At 27.7% G+C, this 11,440-nt stretch overlaps 1 long non-coding RNA gene across 2 annotated transcripts; it reads left to right on the top strand.

The window, feature by feature from the left end:
* Positions 1 to 9,993: 9,993 nt before the first annotated feature.
* On the top strand, positions 9,994 to 11,137 carry LOC126551984 (uncharacterized). 2 transcript variants are annotated; one of them, XR_007605848.1, is made up of 3 exons: positions 9,994 to 10,300; positions 10,445 to 10,625; positions 10,809 to 11,137. It is a non-coding gene; the product is annotated as an uncharacterized LOC126551984 (long non-coding RNA). The 2 variants fall into 2 exon arrangements; XR_007605849.1 differs by having other exon boundaries at positions 9,994 to 10,244.
* The last annotated feature ends 303 nt before the right edge of the window (positions 11,138 to 11,440 follow it).

Genomic DNA, 11,440 nt, shown 5'->3' on the forward strand with positions numbered 1-11,440 from the left:
TGTGTTTGTTTTTCATTTATACGAATGTAATCCAATACTGGGCGCAAACGCGGTGGCAACGCGACGTTCGCTCGCCCGAGAGAAGTACCTAACCGTCACGGTGAGCATATATTATTATATGATTATTATTATTATTATTATTATGACATGTGTGGGCGCGTGCGAGTAACCGAACACTGCCCCCACCGGGCAATATTTCATGTGCGCGGCGTAAGGGTCGTCGCGGCGGTATCAGACGAATAAGTATCATTAAGCTAATATACAGTTTCGTGTCGGCCGTGTACATATTGTACCTGTGTGCGACGGGCTCGCATTAGGGTCAAGTATAATAATTATTATTATACGAAACGAACATCGCGTTAATTAAATTTAGGTGCGCGGGCCGAGTAAAAAATTATACACATAAACACACGACGAAAAATAAATAAAAACGAGCTGTACATTTGACGTACACAGCTCGCGTCAGTGAGTCACGATTGAAAGAGTACCTACATAATATTATATAGGTACTGCAGCTGACAGCTGTATAAATATGAATTCCTAGTCATTTTGTACTGTATAGGTTACGAATAATATGTTAAATGGGACGTAATATTATAATGAAATGTGCCTACAATACAATCGGCGATGGATCTACGGATGGAAAAAAAGAAAAATTACTTTTGGATTTTGGGCGGGGGGTGTTGACGCGGGTCTACGCGCACCTCATATGAGTCGTAGGTATGATGTATATAAATATTAATGACTATATAAAAATACGACTGTACGGCATAAGCGCCAATATACGAAAAACAAAACACATGTCGCACAATGTAATTTTTACTCACTTACTAACCACTAACCAATAACAATATATTAAGGTTAATGGTTATAGCCGTAATAGATAATAAAAAACTGATTGTCTACCGTAATCAAGACATTTCATATGTTTTTGATTGAGATTTAACAATCTTTACGTTTGCCATTTTTGAGTTCTTTTACATTCGATTATAAAAAATAAATTTATAATGTTTATTTTTGATTTTCTTGATTCAATATTTTTTTTTATGCTTATGAACATTTGTCACTGTTTTTTTGTAAAAAAATGATTATTTCTACTTCTTATGGAAATTTAAAAATCATCACTTAAATTTAATAAATAGCTGTTAATAAAAATCTTTTTGGCCTAGAAGTAGATGGTGAATTTCCTTATATTTCAGAAATCATTGAAATAATTCAAAAATCTGTAAAGTGAATTATTTCTACAAAGCCCGCTATACATTGATTTTTTAAACAAGCATTTACCATGATTCAATATGTGTGTATAAATATATTAGGTATTAGATATAAAATAGTGTTTAAATCTCACCGAACTTTAAAATATTTTTAAAAAAAATATCATGACATTTTTATAGTATAATATAATATAAAGTATTTTATAAGTATTATACTATAATATGTTCTTCTTAAAACATATATACCTATTACTTATATAATAAATAGCGTATTAAATGTCTACGTTTTGCAATGTATATTTTTATCCGACCTTACAAAGTGTTCACATTTTAAAAACAAGAAGGCTATTGGTTAAAACATGCTTATTTGGTATTTTTTATAATTTTGAGGAAATATAATACTGAGTAAAATGTCCCAGGAAATTAATATCATAATGATAATTAATATTCAATTGTTAAAAAAAAAATACAAGAATGTACCTAACCTAACCTAAGTGATGTAAAAACAAAAGTAATAAAACGTATACCTATTCGTATTAGTATTTAAAAATAAATTAAGTTATTATAAATAAATAATAATTATAACAATGAAAAGCGTTTTAAAATTATTATAAATAAGGAAAATAAAGTTCCCTTAGTGCGTTATATTTTATTAGTATATATTATACATACCTATAGTATAGTTTAAGATCCATGAAATTTTAATTCACCAGTTGGTGAAGAAAATGAGTTATAACTTAAAAATATTTTTGAAAATATGTTAGTACCATTAATTTTACGTTAATATTAATTTAATAAATAGTTTTTAAAAATATTTGAATTCTTTAAAAATGTATGTATAATAGTCCTCTATAACTCTGATATTTTATAATGACATTATAAAACAATATAACCATATGTCGTTGTATTCATTATAATATAGACGAATATTATATTGAATTTACTTTAAATCTAAATAGTCTAGTGAAACATAGTTCTATAAATCAGTGTTTCCCAACTTGGGGGGCGTCTACAATTGCTGAGGAGGCGAAATCTGTCATCACTAAGTAGTAAAATTCATATTTATTTAATTATATATCATATATTATGGAATTTTTTAATTTATGGGAAAGGGAGCGAGACTTTTTAAAATCTTCAAAGGGGGCATTAGAATAGAATATTTTGATGTATTAAATTCACAACTCTAAGCATAATAAATATATAATCTTCCACATTGTAAACAACGAACGATCTGTGTTTAAAACGACGACGAATATATTATGATATCAAAGTACTTAGCTAAACGGGACGAGACATGCCTAATATAAGTGTCAGAGGTGTATGTGTGCTGCAGTGCAGATTGCAGCTTTCCAAAACTTGATAGTTATTAATGTATCATAATGTGTAAAGGTGATGGCCTAAACGAAAGCGATGTCTGTCAAAACACGCTGACGAATAATAGCGATGGGCAGTAGCAGCAGCACCCAACAGCGAATTGTGTAACCTGTTGGTGTTGACCTCTGTCGGATACGTTTTTTTGAGACGCGCATATGTAATTGGTAAACATAATATATTATTTCATTACGTAGGTACTTGCCCTAAAGTACAGTATACAACTACTGTGATCGACGATAAATTGAACACGAAATATTTCAAATGAGCAACTTTATACTATTTGATTTGGGTTTTTTTCACTGCATGAAGGATTTAAAAGTTGGAATATGATGAGTTCGAATTGAAATTATTATAGGTGTTCTTATTGAAAAACTTTGACTTATAAATTTGCTTTCCGTCTTTAAAATTGATTGATTTAAAACTGATTGAGACCGATTGTAGTAAAGTTTTACCAAATCATTTGCATGGAGTCGTATGAACGTTTGTAAAATCATAGGTACCCAGCTAAAAAAATTGATAGAGGTATACGTGTATAAATTGAAACTTTAACTTACCTACTACCAATCGATTTATTTTTAAATAGAAAAAAACGAGCCTTGAAATAGGTTTTAAAAAAATTAACTTATAAATCAAAATGAAACTCAAGAAGAATAGTAAAAAATGAGAAAAAAATAAACTATAGATGTATTGTCCATTGCACGCATAAAAAAAAAAGACGAACAATTTCAATTTTACAAACATTTGTGTAAGTAATAATAGGTACTTTATAATGCAGTAAAAAAAATACGAGTCAAATTTAAGGTCATTCGTTCGTAATATTTCATGTTACCTTTATCGCTACACCTAATATAATATAGGTACCTAACTCACAACACGCTAAGTGCGCGTATTGGATTACCCTTGCCGCCGAGTCATCTATATAGTTGCGACGGCCGCGGCTAAAGAAAGAATATATTATAATAATAATGATCTAGCCCCGAGAATTCGTTTTGGACACAGATTAATGATTATAGGCTAGTAATTATACTATTATTATGATATTGCTGCAGTACTTATATAGACCAGTAATACAGTAGGTAGGTCGTACTTATACATAAGTAGTACTTATTAAGTACTCGTTATAACTATGTATTATATACTTAAGTACCTGCACGTTTACGCCGCTAACAGTTTATATCAATTCTGATCGGGTTGCGTCAGCGGTATGATTACAGTTTTTTTTTAAAGGGAGCAAAATTGTAACCAATCATTCGAAATTTGTCCCGCTTATAACATTTTCAATTTTAATTCAAAAGGATAATAATACATTGATAACTATTTAATATTAACAATATTATAATATTAATAAATTATAAGGTTAGGTCATTATTTATTATACAAGTGATACAACATCACGTTTAAAGATATCTTTACGTATTGTACAAAGTCAAAACATTTTTCACTAATATTGTGTAGAATTTAGTAATGTCAATTTTTAAGTAGGTAATAAAAGTAGGCCAATAAAAACGTATTGTGTGTGCTATTGCAGTTCAAAATTCTGGTAAGCTTTTGTTTCCTTCTTATTTGATTTCCAAATAGAGATTTTTTAATAAGTTTTGGTTTTTTTCATAGTGTGGTCATTTTTTTTTTGGTGCTTAATAAACCTAGACTTTGCTGTGCCAACTTCGTTTCATCTGTAGCAACTTCTAACCTCATTTTGGATTTCACAGCGTTGATTACAGATTTTTCGAAATCTACATGAAAGCTCGTTGGATCTGGATACAATATTTCAAGAATTTTGGTCAGCATTTTTTCATACGTTTTCTGATTTTTTCTTTTTAACAAACAGTATATAGAATATAGATATAATAAATGTTTTTGTATTTTTACTCTTACCACATATTGTTGAAGAAAATCTTTTGGGGCCAAACCAAAGTTCCCATCCATATACCAAATTGAACTATTGGATAGATGATGAAGACCTTTACTTGTAGCAAAAATTACAATACGGTCTTCCACATTCACACCGTTGTCAAACAATAAAAATCTTTTATTATGGGGCCCACCCGTTGTACACCATTCATAAAAAAAAATTGTATTTTTTTTAATTTGCATTATTCTTTAAAAAAATAAGACCGGGAATCAATAATAGACTAAGTAAATATTGAATAAGTCAAAAACCACTTTTTGACACTCAGTCCATTATTTATATCCTGTTTTCAATTTAATATTAAATATATTTATATAACTACCTATTTATTATATATATTATATTTAATAATATATTTATATAACTATATTATATATATATATATATATTTATATAACTATTAACTATATATGATATATATATATATATATTTAATAATATTTTTTTTATTGATACTTACTCACGATTTCATCAGAGTCTAAGAGATTATTTTTTGTTCTTTGGTTTTGTGATGTGCGCTTGACTATGTTTACAGGTGGCATCTGACTTATGTCGTCTAATTTGTAGTTCACATTCACCAAAAATATGTGCTGGGTTGTTTTTAGTAATTTTAGCTTGAATTTTAATTTCATTATAACACTTACTTACAAGGCTGTAACTGAAAAAAATTTCAGGGGGTCCAACATTTTTTTAATATATAGATACTGAACACTTGCCATTTTTACGTTAATAGTATAAAATTTGATTATTATCATTATTGGAAACATAAATTATCATTATAATATTCAATTCACATAATAGTTAATTATTTGATAATTAAAAAATATTTCTACTTTTAAAAATTTCGAGGAGGGGGGTCCGGACCTCTGAATCCTCTCCACAGTTACGGCTTTGTTTACTTACCTCAACTTCGTTCTTGTTTGGTCTATTGGTCTATGTGTTATAATATACGTTGTTCCATTTTTGATATTTCAATATCTGTATAAATAATCCCTGGACATTTAAGCATGGTTGCTTTACTACAACGTCATGTAATACTACTTTTCCCGGTATGTTTTAGAACGTATTTGTATTTTGTACCCCTCAAAACATAATTTGGGCTTATTTTTATTAGAGTTAATGATTTCCATTGTACGTAACAAAATCAAAAGTTAGACTAAGAATGAGACTTTTTGAATATTTGTACATTTTTTTTTTAGAAGTGTTATAATTTTATACCCATATTATGTTAGTCTTGTTTATAATACGTATACATTTTCACAAATAAACCAATAAGAATTTATTTTTTAATAGTTTTATAAATTTTTAAAAATAATAGAAAAATGTATTATTTATTAAAATTGACATAACTCTTATTCAATCAATTTTAAATTTACAACTAAGTTGATTCATCGAAATTGCTTGAAAAGAATACCTAGTGCTATCCGAATATGGTGTTCAAAATAGGTGTTTCTATTAAAAAAAAAGTTTTTACTGCGCGTGTGCAGATAAAAATTTCAAAAAAAATTTGAAATGTACCTATCTAAAATGTGTATTTATATACCACCAGCTTGTAAAAAAAAATCAATTTATTCCAAAGTTATCCAGCCGAGAAATTCAGTATTTCCTAAATTGGTGAACACACTGTATAATATAATACCTACATTCTCCGCGATGCGATAAGTATACAGTGTTTATATTTTAACGAAAAAAATCTTATTTTTACTAAAATATATTCAGTAGGTACCTAAATAATTAATTCATATTAAACGTACGTCCAACGTATTATATTCAATAATGAAACGCTGATAAATTGTATTAGTATATTACACACATTTTATTGAGGACACTAATATATTATTTTTATACCAACCTACTGTTGCGTACAGAACGTTTTTTTTCAACATAAAAGTTCACTACAAAAAAAAACACGTATTTTTATTTTATTTTAATGTTCTTCGCGATAAAGATCTAAAAATTATTTGTCATTTCACATATGTTTCTGTACGACATATTGTACACATTATTATAATGTATAATATTATGTACACCAGCCGAACTCGATGTTTCTTTTTTTTCGTTTTCAATAGGTATTTGGACGTGTGCCACAGTCACACGTTCTAAATTGTGTACGACGATTGGAAATAAAATAAAAATGTATCATTACGCGATTTGTCCCCTTGAGCGTGATGGCAATAAATAAAATGTTCGAAACGAGTTGCTACAGCGGCGGCGAGATTGCGTTCAATTTGAAATATTTGCATATAATATGTTACATTGTCGGTCGGTCGTACGGGCAGATACAGGAATTCGAAAAGAAAAATTGGAGCACACTCTTTAGAATAGAAAATATGCTCGCGCGACGAAAGTGTATTACATAAAGGGCACTATCTGTACCTATATACATATTATATTATATCGCGTAAACGACGTAAATCCTGCAACGACTAACGGGTTATAACTTATAAGTAGGTATGGATTGTACATATAAAATATCATACGTACAGCAATATATATAGAGGCATGAACTAGTATACCTCACAGTATTTAGTGCACACACACACACGTACATATTACTATTATTAAACACGATATAGACCGGACGATACTCTATATAGAGTTTTCTCGTTCCAGTCGATGCCATTGTCACTGCGCAGTATAAGTAGGTAGGTAGTTAAGTAGGTAGGTAGATAGGTATACCTATACTTTAGGTAGGTAGTAAAATTAGGTATATGCCTATACTATGTGTACCAGACCTATATATTATTATTATTATGTACTAGTGGATATCACGTTGAATCGAAATCTGTTCGTTTTTGAGCTTGATATGACACGTATTACATTATAATAACGATAATTATTATTAATCATTATAACGCGTCCATGGGCGTAATGACGAATGTTTTTTATGCGATGCATGCACGATGATTTATCATAATTTTCACGGATACTCGCGGTTGGGCCAAACCGTTTTTGTTCTCGTCGAAGTACATCGCGCACATACCCTATTAAGGACGTTTTCATAGTCCTCTGCAGCGTCCAATTTGTTTCTAAACAATTTGCGTTGATAATAAAAAGGGTTTTGTAAATTATTATGACAATATTAGTTTTGATCGCCTGATTTGCATTTATCGCGATATTCCATTTGTGTGGGTTAATATTACCATTAAATATAGGGCTCGTTATATTTGAATGTTTTTTAGGCGTATTAGATTTATTGCTATAAGGAAACAATAAATTAATTAATTGCATGACTAAGCAAATGGAATGTCAATAATAGTTTTTAGCGCATATTTAAAGGTTTTTAATTTTGTGGGCACATTTCTTGTTATGTAGGTTTTTATCGATATGCATGTATTAAATAATCGGATAAAGAATTTGGTATGTATAAAAAAAAAGATATTGATTTGATTGTGTGGTTGTTAAAAATATTTTCGTTTTGTTTTTATTTTAAACAAATAGCATTTACCTATATTAGGTAAATAGTTTTTAATAGTTTACTATAAGTACCTAGTAAGCAAGTACGGGTTGATTCTTTTATCAATCAATACTCATTATTTCTTAATCTATATTAACTTTTTAAAAAAAAATTCAAACAAAAATTACAAAAATTTTATAATTTAATGAAGAACTGAAAGAGGATACCTATGGAGGATAGTAAATTTAAAATATTGGTACATAAAATTATATTAAGCTTATAATAATTATCAATAACAAAATCTAATCTAAAAAATAAGTACATATCATGTTATAATTTATTTACAAAATATAGATAAAAAAATATATTATGTATGTCATGTATGATACACACTTCTATGAGCTTCATGTGGGGGCCCATAAATCCTATTTTCTAGTATAATAAATTTGTTGACAAAGTAGTTCCTTATTTGAAATATTATTATTTATATTATTCAAAACAGTAAATGTGAAATGGTATTTTTAAAATTGTTACATATTACGTTTTAAGAAATATTTACCAATTTAAAACATTAAATATGAACCATATCTCAATAAATGAATAGATTTGAAAGATAAATAAATAATTTAATTTTTTAATTTTTAATACTTTATAATTTGAACAATCGATCAATTCGCTAAAGATACTTACACCAACATACTAAAAGAAGACTGTATGAATGATTTATGTACTTAAGAGATAATAATATTGTTTGATTTAGATAAGTTGTTAAAATTGTTGGAAATTGATTAATTGAGGTTATTTTGTATTAAAAAAGTGGTAGGTGCTTTGAAGAAAAGGTTTTTAACCGGAAAAACGTTGAATTCTTCTTATGTATTCAAATCTCGTGGCGGTCTCGTCTTTTATATTCAAGAATCAAAATTAATTTCAGATTATCAGAATATTTGGTATTTTGGTGATTTATAATTTATTCAGATTAATTTTATTTGCTTCACCTCCATGTTGGTAATTGTTTAGAATAGATGTTATTTATTTGAAGATATTAGACAGCTATTTATTTTAAAATATATATTATATATTAATATGATCTTGCCGTTTTAAATTATGGCACATTTGTATATTTAAATGGTTTAAAGTAAAATTAATTTGTATTTCATTGTTACAGGGACATGCGTAAAAGTCAGAACAGTTTATTGAGTGAATTCGAATGTGTTCTATATTTTCTATATATTGTGTTAGATTGATCATTTATGGAATAATTGTATGTTTAGTATCAACAACAACCATTCAAAAATACAATCCATACAACGGATTACTATGACGTCACACATTTTTTTCATTTTACCTAGAAATACAAAAATGACAAAATATGCAGGTGAATGTTAAAAAAAATGATGTCGATATTTGGGAATATTTACATATTTCATAAAATATAAATATTAGTATGCGGGTAAATAACAATACAACTTTAGTGGCAAACATAAGCCCTCAGCAAACAATAAATTAAACAAAGTACTTATACGAGCTTTGCTAAATAATAACAATATTTATGTAAACATCTTTTACATGCAAACATTGACACCAAAATTGTTTTTATCTATAACTAAAAAAATAAAAACGGTGAACTTGCTCTACGATGTAGAGTGTACCTATCTCATCAGTCCATATACATTAAGTATAAAAGATTATTCACTATAAAAACTATTATCATGAATTTTAATTTTGAATTATTAAATGATAAATTTATTTTAAATTCTGAGAGAAACTTAATTTATACTAATATTAGTGTAGATGATAATAATTTACAATATTTTAACAATACAATGTGTATACATTTCAATGTAAAATGTAATGAATTATGTTCAATTATAAATTAACTAATAATAATATGTCTATTATACCTATAGGTATATATGTCTATCATATGATTTTCTAAGACATATTTACGTTTATAAAACTAACATTCTAGTACTTGACGGCATAAAACATTACTTTCTCAAAAATGTATCGATACCAATCATTTAAATCATGTTACCCATATGTTTCGGCGGTTGATCGCAAAGATCGATTTTTAGATGTTTGAAAAGTTGTCAGTGACAACCGCACAGTATACGCTTATCATGTGTCAGTGTGTCGCGATACGATTTTGTACATGATTGAATATTATTAAAAACCATTTATCTTTTCTAGACTTAACTTAATTATATTATGTTTGGTACGGTACGCGCAAGAAATCACATTGATGCATTCGAGAAAACGGAATAATATTATAATAGGTTACCACGAGCGTCGAATCACGTGAGTCCCGAAGCTATTACAAAACGTCGGCGGCACATCACTCGGTGACAAAGTAATAGGGCTTTAATGGTATAAACATAAATTAAATACACATCCATTTATATTCAGGTAAAAACAAAATTACATAATTATTTCAAAACATTAAAAATTATGGGTACATTTTAAAATGCATATTAAATTTGGACGAAATTCTCTGATTTTTACATATTATCATAAAACTAATTTATAAAAAAAAATACATATATGTTATAGTATACAAATTAATTATGATGGACTCTGGAGTACATATACATATTGTAAATCTTGTTGATCATGAATTAGCGATTCCGCCACAAGCTTATCTTTTCAAATCAAAAAATCTTAACGAATTTAAAACCAAGAAATCAAGATATACCTTTAGGAAAAAAACTATAAATACACACACAAAATGCAAGTAGGTACTTATTGTTATTAATATAATATTTCATTCGTAAATCTGCATGCATCTAATATTTTATATTTATACAGCTTATCTTGTAATATATTTAAAAGAAAAAAATACACTAATGCGTCTGAATTAAAACTATTCTAATTACTAGTGTGGTCGAGACATAATTTATTTTATATATTTATAAAGTTTGACGCCATTGCAAAATAACATTTTCGAAAAACGTGGACCATAACATTCATAACTAAGAAAAATGTCGCAAAAATTCTCTCGTAAAAACTATGTCGATAACGAAAACTTAAGTCAAATAATGAGTCAAAATGAAGCGACATTTACGAGCAAAAAAATTGTAAATAATCCAGACAGCAGCAGTGTTTATCAAATCATACTGCAAAAAGTATACCAAACACATTAAGTTGGTAAATAATTACTTACTTGATAAGAGCAATCTTACATTCAAATTTAATTCATTTAGAAGTATAATAAATAAATTAATAAAAGAATTATAAATATTACAATTATATTTTAACAATTTAAGTAATTCACAATTCTATATCTCCATAAAAATGCTTTTGCCTGATAAATAATTTAGTATCATTGGATACTAATATTTTTGGTTTACTTAGTGCAATACAGCTATACTATAAGTTTTTTTTTATTTTGACTTTGATTATATAGATCGCGTGCGTTGAATTTTTATTGTAATAAGTAAAATTTTCAACAAAATTATGGTTAATTTTCAAAATGAATACAAAACGTACTATTACACCTTTTCGACATAAATTTCAATTTAATGAGTACCTATAATATAATATAATATA

Source organism: Aphis gossypii, chromosome X (assembly GCF_020184175.1).
Source record: "Aphis gossypii isolate Hap1 chromosome X, ASM2018417v2, whole genome shotgun sequence".
Classification (NCBI taxonomy): domain Eukaryota; kingdom Metazoa; phylum Arthropoda; class Insecta; order Hemiptera; family Aphididae; genus Aphis; species Aphis gossypii.